Here is a 12,632-nt window from a genome sequence, read left to right on the forward strand (position 1 = left end):
TTTGAGCTTGAGTCAAATATAGTTATGACACATCTCGTGGGACAAATACGCCCCGACGATTTTCTTTCCAGCGATGGGATGATGACACGTGTGGACAAAAGTGTCAATAAATATTGATATATTCACTTCATTTAAAAACAGATTTCCTGAAGTGGCATCGCTCGTTGGAACAATTTTAATTCACACAGTGTTAACGTGAAGGTACTTTACTTTAGCAAATCCATTTTAATGGTAACACTTTTATTCTGCTACATTTTAGAACGTTTATTTGAGGTATTTAAGTAACGCAGATTTAAATACACTGTTTTGAAATTTGATGCTGCTGTTAGGGTTTGAAATATCCAGCAGAATATAAAATAGATAACAACAATAAAATGCTGCTTACACATGAATAATAATTAAAATACTATAACATCTGGATACCTAGTAGTATATTTATAGATAAGGCTTGTTACATACTTGAATCAGCTCATTAAAGTCAAATTAGATTGTAGTCAGCACACAAAATGTCAGCAGTTAAAGTTGTCCCACAGCTGCAGTAGTTTGACAGGTAATTATGTGCACACTGTGCATAAAAACACTACATCTGATGATGTAATGAGGTTATTAATACATTTCAACATCCCATCTTCATAAGACTTCATAGATCTACTCAGAACAGAATTTACACTCAACAGATTCATGTGAGCCCCACATTTAGGCCAAACTCTATTCTGTCGATGCTTCTACCTTTGGTGGTGGCAGCCATATTTTTATCTGGTAGATTTATAAGGGGGATTGAATTAACCCAAACTACCTAACACAGAGTGGGAGTGCTCTCATGTGTGCACCTCCCCCCCCCCCCCCCCCCCCGCTCCCCTCCGTGTGAGGAAATGTAAAACTTCTTGCCGTGTTATTTTTCTTCCCACCGTTTGTTCTTTTGATCTGTGTGTACATTATCTCCAGCTCTTTGAATTTCAATTTCGCTGTCATGTAAGCTCTTTTCATCACAGCGACGGTTTGCAGCTCTAATAATATTCAACTTTTAGGTCACAGTGGAATGATAATTAGATTGCTTCTTTAATTAATATGTCCCTGCAGGTTTCCATATCAAATCAGTTTTAACACCGCGCTTTGCACTTTGAGCCAATAAACCCCTAAAAGAAAACCTGCTTCAAAAAGAAATGAGGATTTGAGAGGTGTACAGGAGCAACGCTCGCTTGAACTGTGTTTACATAAATTGCTCATAGTTGGTTAATAAAACTGCATAATTTCAACCACATTTGGGCACGTTTGAAAGTGTTTCAATGGATGTTTCTATTTTCTACTAAGAAATCTCTCTCTGCTGCTGAGATAGAAGCCTCAGCTTAGCTGGTTATCTTCAAGGGCAGCAGTGTTAAAAGTGCTCTTAACACAAGTAGATAAGTGTAGGTGCAACATCGCACACTGTGTGCGTGTGTGCATGTGTGTGCGTGTGTGTGTGTGTGTGTGTGTGTGTGTGTGTGTGTGGTGTGCGTGCTTCTAGTGGCATTTAAGGACTTAAAAGTGCTTCACTTTCCATCAGAGTGTCATTTGTCTGTCAGCATTTCTCTCCGTATGTGTGTGTGTGTGTGTGTGTGTGTGTGTGTGTGTGTGTGTGTGTGTGTGTGTGTGTGTGTGTGTCGCTCTGGATTCTCGAATGGTCCTGCAGCTGAGGGTGTCCCATTCATCATGTTGAGAGGGAACAGAGAGGCCCGGGATATGAGCACCGCTGTATTCCTCTCATAATCAAAGGTCATACCGGGGCTCGCTGTTCAAATTGCTTTACTTCACTGCAAAGGAGACGCACACACACGCCTACGCACTACGTGCACACAAACAAATGAGTTGTCATGGCAAAATTAGGCAGTGAAAAATACGCCGTTCTAAAACAGGTCTCGATCCAAACATGCTTAGGGTTTGTCCGGTAACAGGTTGTAATGTGCATCTGTTTGTGTGTTCTTTGTCTAAATCTCCATCTCCGAGCTTTCTTTTCCATGAGAAATTGTGATTACGAAGTTTTTGTCCAGTGTTCACTTCAATTATGCACAGCCTCCTTAAGAGGAGCAGAGACCGGCTTTTGCACACTAACAAAAAATTGATATTCATGGATGGGGAGGGAGGGTGGAAACTATTTGGATGTTTATTATACTTTAAAATGAAGTGGTCCATATTTCGCTGCCTGCGAGGTAATTAATGTAGGGAAATCTTGAATTAAAGATGTAAATCCTGACACTTTGGCATGGGGGGGGGGGGGGGGGGGAGGCCGGTAAGGGACAGTGGTCTCCGAGGTCTAGATTATTCTTAGCGTATACCAATTAACACCATGTATCTCCTTTTATGTTCACTTCAATTAGGGGCCTTTACAATTTTTTAAGTTCTTTTCTTCTCAGTAGTTAGAGAATGTCAGGGAGACTGATCAAAGGCGTGAGCTGCCGTCCGCGCACCATAGGTAATGCTGCTTTGCATAAAGAAATCTGCATAGCGCTAAGAAGGGTTTCATTTCAGTTTGCATGAATTACGGAGCCGGCGCATGGAGTGTGTGGAGGCGCGCTCGGGGCTCACAAACAAAACCCCACAAAGCACCGCGCACTCAATCGTCCAACTCCTTTCAAACCCTGGGACCGTCCTGGGCCAAACGGGCCCGACACCAGTTGAATGAAATGTATTTTTCATTTTTTGTTCCCCCTGTTGTTGCAGCTGTTTGTATGTAAGGCGTTCTGTTACTAGCTGCTTCTCACCCTTGGGAGCGTTAAATAAGAGAGTAGGCGCTAAAATCAGCTGCTTCTCATGAAGTGATTTTGGTGCTTGTTCCCCAGATCGCCGTCTCTAAAACGGCTTTCTCCCTCCACTGCACCGCTTTGCTCGTTTGCTTTTCAGCTCCCACCTGTCCTCCTTTCCTCTTATTACCTAGTTTTTAGCCTCGGGGACCTTCTGTCTCCACTACGGGGTCAAATGAGAGCGGCGCAAAACACGACCCAGGAGTTGGGGAACGTCTCTTTATATTTTTAGTCTACAGGTGTAATGCAGGGCATATTTTCGTGTGAATATTGCATATTGCAGATTGCAACACGCCCGTGTGCTCCACGTTGCCGGTGTTGAAACTCCTGACAGATTGCAGGGGTGGAATCAGACCAACAAACAACTTGTTCCCGGTCGTGTTAATCACTGCTCACTTCATTCCATTACACCGCCGGCCACCAATAAATCAATGAGCAAATGAACTGACCGGCTATGAGGAATAGCCGTCCAGAGAGCGGGTCTGTATTATGCTATTGATGTTCCACCCGCGGTCGGCAGGAGATATCGAATGCTCTTTAAGCAAAGTGCTGACATCATAATAAAAGGGCTGCCGCAAACTGGCCCCGCAGTTCGGTCTGGGGACGCACGGCCTCTGACGAAGAGGAAAAAGAAGAAAGGCGAGTCTTCAAAGTCAATACCGCGACCAAGTGCTCCATGAGGTCGCATTTACTGCACATAATGAAACGACAAATGGCCCCTCACACAAAGCACGCCGTCAAACGCACTAATGCGACAGGAAGGCATGGAAATGGCGCTTTAAGTCAGAATAATTATACGATAACCGGGATGATAAATAACGTGCTCGGTGGTTTCTTTTGACACTAATAACGCCGTTGACTTGTTTTGAAATCTGTCAGTTTAATTGAAGTCTTTCCTGAAAAGTAAAGAATAAAAAAATCTAGATTTGTGAAACATAGATCAAGATTGACATTGCATGGAGTTTATTTTTAAATCTACTCACATGCACTTTCACCCCGGCGAGCGCACATCTGTACGTGACTTTTGTGTTTGACAGTATATTTGAACCTTTGTTCCTGACTTCCTAAAAAGAAATGAAAAAAAAAGAATAATAAAAAAATGAAGGTTTGGCAAATTCAAACATCAAAACATTAGGTTGGGCGCTCCTTCTGTGTAGCTGTGGGTTTTCATAACCCGAGTGTCTCGAAGCATTATGAGCAAAGAGCCTCTCTTGCTCGTGGTTGCGTTTCTCGTGTGAGGAGGCTGCAGGAGGACACACACACACACACACACACACACACACACACGCAGCACAGACAGCCATCTAGTGTCAGGAGAGAGCACGTGCACGGAGAAGCCTCCGCCGTGCGCCGCGGCTTCTCCGGTGGGCCTTCGTCGCTTTACATGCACACATAGCTCACCTGGACGGCGTTGGGGGGGGGGGGGGGGGGCATTCTTCATATTTGCGTGGACAGTGTCCCTACAGTCATCAATCCCACTGCCGACTCAGGCAGCGTCAGGGAACAGGGAACTCTACTGAGATTTAGCACCTGCACCCTGCAAGTGCTCCTTGTTTATTTTGATTTCATTCGAATACTTTTTTACATATGGATATCTGTTAGTGTTTGTTATCTGATCTTTCTCTCTTTTCCATTGCTTTCGTGTGTGTTTTCTTTCCCTCCCTGTCCCACAGATTAAGGTTCACCCCACAGACCGCCCTCCGTTACAGTTTCAGCTTCTCTTTCTTTTGCATATGTGTTAACAAATAAACGACAGCACAGTGACACACGCTGCCTGCTTTCAGCCAGAGCAGATAAAAAGTCAAAATAGATAACGAAACCCGGATTAAGCACAGAGTTTTATGTTGCAAGGCATCATTACAGCCATAACGTGGAAGACAAAAAAACTCTTGTGCGCTCTGGAATGAGGAACCACAAGGTAGGCTAATGGCCAGAGCTCTTCTGTTCAGCCCACACGGAGCGCAGCGCTCCTGGTTTAGCCTAATAACTGGCCTGCCGAGAGAGCTTCACCTCTCCCAGGGATACAACTGAAATAACAAGGCATCGCTTTCTCGACAGCGTGTCCACCTCCTTTACTCGGAAACGATGCCTCGTCTTTGTGTGTTGTTTCCAGAGAGAGTTACCATTAACGGATTTGACCTAAATAGACAAAGATTATGAACAAATGTGTGCTGTTGTGTGCATATTTGGGCGCATGAATATGTATTTGCCGAGTGCTCAGACAGACACAAAGGGGGGCCCAACCTGTTGTCAAACCTCTTTAAGTTGCAGGACAGGACTGTTCCTGTTCTCTGGACACAACCTCGACCGGGGGGGGATTTACTTTTCTGTCCATGTGTGGTCGCATGAAACAAAATATCACCCGGCCTGTTGTCACTGGCCATGTAGCCCCATAGTTTGAGAAGTGAGCAAGAGCAAGAGGCCTCACCCTGTGAGGTGTAGGTTGGAGGCCAGGCTCACCCTGTGAGGTTCATGTTGGAGGCCAGGCTCACCCTGTGAGGTTCATGTTGGAGGCCAGGCTCACCCTGTGGGGTGTAGGTTGGAGGCCAGGCTCACCCTGTGAGGTTCATGTTGGAGGCCAGGCTCACCCTGTGAGGTTCATGTTGGAGGCCAGGCTCACCCTGTGAGGTTCATGTTGGAGGCCAGGCTCACCCTGTGAGGTTCATGTTGGAGGCCAGGCTCACCCTGTGAGGTTCATGTTGGAGGCCAGGCTCACCCTGTGAGGTTCATGTTGGAGGCCAGGCTCACCCTGTGAGGTTCATGTTGGAGGCCAGGCTCACCCTGTGAGGTTCATGTTGAAGGCCAGGCTCACCCTGTGGGGTTTAGGTTGGAGGCCAGGTTCACCCTGTGAGGTGTAGTTTCAGACCAGGCTCACCCTGTGAGGTGTAGGTTGGAGGCCAGGCTCACCCTGTGAGGTTTAGGTTGGAGGCCAGGTTCACCCTGTGAGGTGTAGTTTCAGACCAGGCTCACCCTGTGAGGTGTAGGTTGGAGGCCAGGCTCACCCTGTGAGGTTTAGGTTGGAGGCCAGGTTCACCCTGTGAGGTGTAGTTTCAGACCAGGCTCACCCTGTGGGGTTTAGGTTGGAGGCCAGGTTCACCCTGTGAGGTGTAGTTTCAGACCAGGCTCACCCTGTGAGGTGTAGGTTGGAGGCCAGGCTCACCCTGTGAGGTTTAGGTTGGAGGCCAGGTTCACCCTGTGAGGTGTAGTTTCAGACCAGGCTCACCCTGTGGGGTTTAGGTTGAAGGCCAGGCTCACCCTGTGGTGTGTAGGTTGGAGGCCAGGCTCACCCTGTGAGGTTCATGTTGGAGGCCAGGCTCACCCTGTGAGGTTCATGTTGGAGGCCAGGCTCACCCTGTGAGGTTCATGTTGGAGGCCAGGCTCACCCTGTGAGGTTCATGTTGGAGGCCAGGCTCACCCTGTGAGGTTCATGTTGGAGGCCAGGTTCTTCCTGTGAGGTGTAGGTTGGAGGACAGGCTCACCCTGTGAGGTGTAGGTTGGAGGACAGGCTCACCCTGTGGGGTTTAGGTTGGAGGCCAGGTTCACCCTGTGAGGTGTAGTTTCAGACCAGGCTCACCCTGTGAGGTGTAGGTTGGAGGCCAGGCTCACCCTGTGAGGTGTAAGTTGGAGGACAGGCTCACCCTGTGAGGTGTAGTTTCAGGCCAGGCTCACCCTGTGAGGTGTAGGTTGGAGGACAGGCTCACCCTGTGAGGTGTAGGTTGGAGGACAGGCTCACCCTGTGAGGTGTAGGTTGGAGGACAGGCTCACCCTGTGAGGTGTAGGTTGGAGGACAGGCTCACCCTGTGAGGTGTAGGTTGGAGGACAGGCTCACCCTGTGAGGTGTAGGTTGGAGGACAGGCTCACCCTGTGAGGTGTAGGTTGGAGGACAGGCTCACCCTGTGAGGTGTAAGTTGGAGGACAGGCTCACCCTGTGAGGTGTAAGTTGGAGGACAGGCTCACCCTGTGAGGTGTAAGTTGGAGGACAGGCTCACCCTGTGAGGTGTAAGTTGGAGGACAGGCTCACCCTGTGAGGTGTAAGTTGGAGGACAGGCTCACCCTGTGAGGTGTAAGTTGGAGGACAGGCTCACCCTGTGAGGTGTAAGTTGGAGGACAGGCTCACCCTGTGAGGTGTAAGTTGGAGGACAGGCTCACCCTGTGAGGTGCTCTAAATTGGGTAACATTTAAAGTAACGGGCTGATTACGGAAACGTATTACAACATTTTACGGACCTTTCATGGGGAGATTTCCAATTTGCTGTTAATACTTCACATTGTTCCACGAGTACCTTCAGCAATTTGCCAATTGCTACAATTTAGCTTGCATCCTGTTCTTGATCTCCTGTTTTGCCGTGAATGCAAAGAAACAGAACACGACTGTAGGAATCAAAGACTTTTCGGTCGTTTCAATGCGGTTTTCCATATAAAACAGCATCACGGAGGCTGTTACACCCCGACTGTGGAGTTTACCTCGCCCTGTGATCTATTTGTCTCACTTCATGTATACTCCTATACACACACATATCTACGCTATGGGGAGATCATCGTCAGTGCTGTTGCCGACTCCTTCCACCCCCCACAACCCCCCCCCCTTGCCTTTTCTTTCCCTGTGCATTATTCAGTCTTTTCCTGAAGGAGCAGCCTCCCTCTATGTGTAGGCACGCAGACCACTGGCATGCTGCGCTAATGTGATGTAAAAGTGTATGATGAAATTCAAGGAGGCCAAATGAAAGAGAAACCGATGTGTGTTTGTGTGTGTGTGTCTGTGTGTGTGTGTGTGTGTGTAAGTGTGTGTGGATGAGAAAAAAATGTGGCCGTGGTGTGAGTCTGCTTTTGTGTGTCTCTGTGCGTGTGTGTGTGTGTGTGTGTGTTCAAAGGTGAGGCCTTGGGTGATGGAGAATAGCATTCCCTTACCTCCTACACTACAGAGGAGGATAAAAGGCAGCTGTAATGACCTTGGTATAATGAAGGCCTTGCTGATTTCCATGATTTTTTTTTTGCCTTTATGCCACGAACCTGCTATTCCATAGGTGGGGAGAGAAGGAAAAAGAAGGCGGGGGGGCGGGTCCAGCCTAACATTAGCAGGCACAGAATCGAACAGAACGTCTCGCTCCCACGTTCAAGTCATTACGCAAGTGATTGTTATCTTGAGGCAAATTAACAGTTGAAACACATTTTTCTTAATGGGCTAGTCTGTCTGTTTTCTTTTTTTTGTTTGTTTTTTATTATTTACGTGACCAATTTACGTGCAATTTCCTCAATTTTCGAGAAGATACTTAGAGAGTGATGCAATGCTTGTTTCTTGAAAGCAAAGGCAGCGTGTTGTCTGCGGCTGCTCGCCGTTGCTAATATGGCACAGCGGAAAAATGAAAGGCTTCAAAAGAGCTCCTCCATTCTGAGCTGACGTAGCGCCGTGGCTGACCTCCAAATGTGATTAGACTGCGGTAAACACAACGCAAATGGCGAACAATAAACAACTGGTAATTGGTGTGATCCCTCCGCTCCGACAAAATATCCCTCTTGATTTTACTGTGAATTATGAACGTTAATGTTTCTGCGAGACGTGCCCCTCTGAGGATATCAAAAAAGCCCACCCCACCCCACCCCCACCCACTGCTCTGTCTTGATGGGCTTGTCTCATTAAAGGAGAAACGGAGACCAGTGTTGGAGAGTGAGGCAGAATAACTGGCATGAACTCGCCTCTGATTGGTACCGTCTCGTTGCCTCGATATTAAGAGGAAGAAAATATTTTTTTACGCGCGTGTGTGTACGTGTCTGGGTTTAGAAGGAGGGCAAGAGATTGGCAATGGTGTAGCCTCAGAGGATCCCAGCAGAAGTGTGCCCTCTGCAGGCCCATGCCACACACTCTCTGGTACGTGTGTGTGTGTGTGTGTGTGTGTGAGCACATTTGTGCAGATGGAGTACAGATTTCTTGAGAAGCGACGTACATGCAAACCAGGTTTCTCCTTGCTTTAGCTCTCCAACTCCATACATGCCACTTCTTTCATGAATACGTGATGAGAGGGAACGTCTCCAAAGGCCCCAACAGGCAGAGGCATTGTTTCTCTTTTAAAGTCATCTCAGATGGAGGGAGCAAACTTCAGAGCATCAGCGAGGTGCCTTAATGAAAGAAGTCTCCTCCTCTCCTCTGCGGCTCGGTTCTTTTCGCGCCGCGTATTAGGAATCTAAATGTTGACTGAAGACAGTTTGATTCTCTTGCCTGTGATTTTTTTTCTTAGGGAATAAAAAAAAAAAAAGCGCGGCGCGTGTTTACAGTGTAGCCATGAAAGAGCCGGCATGAGGCTCATCACTACCCGGGTGCCATTTTTGGGGGGGGGGGGGAAGGCGGAGAGTGAGGTTCGCACCGCGGTTCATTTTGAAAGGCAAATCAAACGGAGAATGTTTAAGACCCGAGATCAAAGACGTTTCTGGTCCAAAAACATATCACTACAGCGGCTGCACTCGTGTAAGATTGTTGCTTTATGCTAGCAGTTATTTAGATGTCGGGCTATTATTGGAAATCAGACGTAGAGAGAATTATTGACAAATCTATCTGGCTTCTTAAGCTGAGAGAGAGGTGACTTAGAGACGGGCAGGGGAGAGACAAAGCACTGCAGAATGATGGACCGGGCTGCAACTGACATTGTAAAAGGGCTGACAAAGTTGGAAAATGATTTTAAAATGTATGAAATGTACTTTTAATCTATATTATGCATCTTACAAATTGTCTGATTGTCTCTGAAAGCTCAGCGCTGACTGAGCTGTGGAAAAGAGGTACGGACACGTCGCCTCCTACATACATTCACGGTTTGGACAGATATGAGACGGTCCAATGCAAACAGGCTTAAAGAAAACAGTGTATGCAATGAGCTGATGTGGGTTTCCCTTCCGATTGAGTAAATGGGACATTCAACTTCGGGGAGTTGGATGTTGTTTGAGTAGTTTAAAGGATGTTCCTCTGTTGCAATTGCGTAGGTTTTAAAATCAACAAAATGTCAAAATGTGACTAACATAGTTTACATAATGATGTTTGACAGGTTGTTTTAGGGATGCATCGAATATCCACAGAAATGAATGTTTTCAGAAATTTTGTTTTCATTGTTGTACAACTATACTTTTTTTCCACAGTTAAATACATTTCCAAGCACCATGAACTGCATAGTGTCACCTACAACTTTAAATAAAAAAAAGGATATGAATCACAGAATCATCCTGCAAAGAAAGTTCAACTTCCCAATGATGTTTCAGAGTAGAAGTCAAAACCTTACATGTACTTTTGTGCTTCAATATCTATTTTACATTTTTGTTGAAACAGTCATTTCCTCACAAATGTGTTGGAAAATCTGTTAAAACAATGAAGATAATGTTTTAACGATTAGAAGAGGAGAAGACTTTGATTGATGACGTGACCGCGGTTTGACTTACGTCTGGCACAAAGATCGGCTCAGACAAAAGCATCAACGCCAGCGCGAGCTAATGTCACCCTGTGGTCTTTATGTCCGCTTCAAACAGGAGACTTAATCAGAAAAGTTCCTTTTGTATGAAAATGAAAAGGCCATTTTTAACTTCAAGGTTAGCAGCACCATGATGCCGACGATCGCATGAAGATATAAAGGCTTGGATTGGAATCAAAGGTCCAGAAACCTTTTGCAATGACAACCATCTGGGAGTCCGTTTTGTTCCAATGTCAGAATGTAATGAGTAATAGGGGAAAGTATTTGTCAAAGAACTATTAAAACCATCCATCTATGTTTGAATTCATTCTGTTATTACAGCTGCATGGAGCTAAAAGTTACAGTTCAATCAGGTGCCACCTCGACTGTGGCGTAATGGACGCACTCCAGTTGTTGTTCAATGTTTCTGTACGAAACAAGGAGAAAAAAGTTGCGTTTAATTTGCACAACGCGAAACAAAGCTAAACCTTAAAATAATAGCCTATTCTATTATGTTCATGCACTGTAATGTGCTCCAAAAGAAATCTCCACTGGGCACAGCTACAACACAACACTTTCAACTGTATTCACTCTCCTTATTAGAGCAGATTGCTTATCGCCTACTTTACAGAGCGCCCGTATAGCATAGCTGACAGCAAGCAGTAAGCGAGCGCTGCACACATGAACTCCTCACTAACACTTTCCTGCGCTAACCAGCTGTCCCCCTGCGGTTTCAGCTCCGGCCAAACCTTTGAAATGTCCTTCAAGGCAGGAAAAAAACAACATGCACACTGCTTTGGGTAAAATCCTATTTGTACACTGTAATTACACTTTGAAAAGTTGCATAGCTTAAAGTTTCGAGACCTCCACTTTTTTCCTTTCTCTCTTTCTCTCTTGTTTCTGATATTGATCAGGCTGTCGAAAACAAAGAAGAAAGAGGTTTCTAATTACGTGCCGAGGCCTCAGACAACTTTGAATGTTTCAGATTTGATTCACGGGCGTTATCAAGGGAAGCAATCAGGAGAATTCGGTCAATAACTTTCACAACTGCCATTCGTTTGCTCTTGATCGTCCGCAGGCCCTTTGATTGGATTATTAGCCATCGGGAGGTTTGGGCTGAGCGGTGTCCCTAACGTCTTTAATGGTAAAAACACGGAGAAATATACCATCAATAAAATGCATTTCAGATAATCGTTTTTTTTTAAGGTCAATATAAAACAGTTTTTGAAGATATAACGCTTCACATCTCAGAAACACCAGCAGCAAACAATCATATTCAAAAACTGACGACCGAGAAAAAGTGAACCTCCTCCCAACAAGAAATAAGGGGAAAGTTTGGTTTGGGGCAATAATCGACCATTGCCAAAAGGTACACATTCGTCTAGACGATGTTGTTATGTTGCCTCCATAATGGGTACAATTACCCAGTAACTGAGTTCACAGCAACGCAAGGGTAATCAGGTTGTTGTTTTTGGTTGCAATGCTTGTGTAAGTGAAAGTTATTCTAAGTAAAATTGTTATTGTGGCATTCATTTCCTGAGTGTGATCATGAAATACTGTAGTCATTTTTGAAGTTACATGTTGACCACTCAAGTGCATCCAAAATTGTTTTTCTTGGCCTCTGATGTCTCTAAAATGCGTACATGTATAAATATATGTTGATGGTTGGATTCAACATGAGATACAGAGTCCGTACGGCTCATTTTACCTTGATTTTTTGAGCTCGGTGTCATAAATGGCGCCCATTATTTTTGACTGACCTCTTCTTGTGTTACTTACTTTATACACTTGAGGGTGCAGGGGGCTGATGGGGGGGGGGTCATGATGTCTTGGACCACTACTTCTCAATAATAAGAATATCCAGCTCCATCGGGTGCTTTGTCCAGCTGCTTCAATGAGTAAGGATAGTTATTGTTATTCAGGCACAGAGGATACTAGTACATAAAAGTTTCCTGGAAAGGAGTCCTGCTAGTTTAGAAATTAGGATTTGACATAAAATGCATGGTTTATTAAATATGGCAGATTAAATGTTTACAATTTCGAAATAGTAGGAAACATTAGGTGTAGTAGAGAGGCAGAAGTAGTTGTTGTAGTACAGGGCCGAGTAGTTTGGTCTAATAAAACACTTTCAGTGGCCATTCTGTAGGAACATTATTACTTTTTTTCTATGCATTTAGAATATTTTGCGAGCAGAACTGGAAGTAGTTCAAACCGCAGTACTGCTATTTGTGTTTCCTACTGAGTGCTGAGGCGTATAACGTGGAAAACTACAGGGGCGGAAATAATGATGGAGTGGGAAAAACAGATATAATTTGTACGCACCACAGCGAGCAGCGGACGGTGGGCGGTGAAAGTAGTACACGTGCTCGGAGGAGAACGGCGTTGGGCTGGGACGAACCAGACGATGAACTCTCGCCCTGCGGAAGATC

The sequence above is a fragment of the Pungitius pungitius genome, chromosome 10 (assembly GCF_949316345.1).
Source record: "Pungitius pungitius chromosome 10, fPunPun2.1, whole genome shotgun sequence".
In the NCBI taxonomy this organism is placed as follows: Eukaryota; Metazoa; Chordata; class Actinopteri; order Perciformes; family Gasterosteidae; genus Pungitius; species Pungitius pungitius.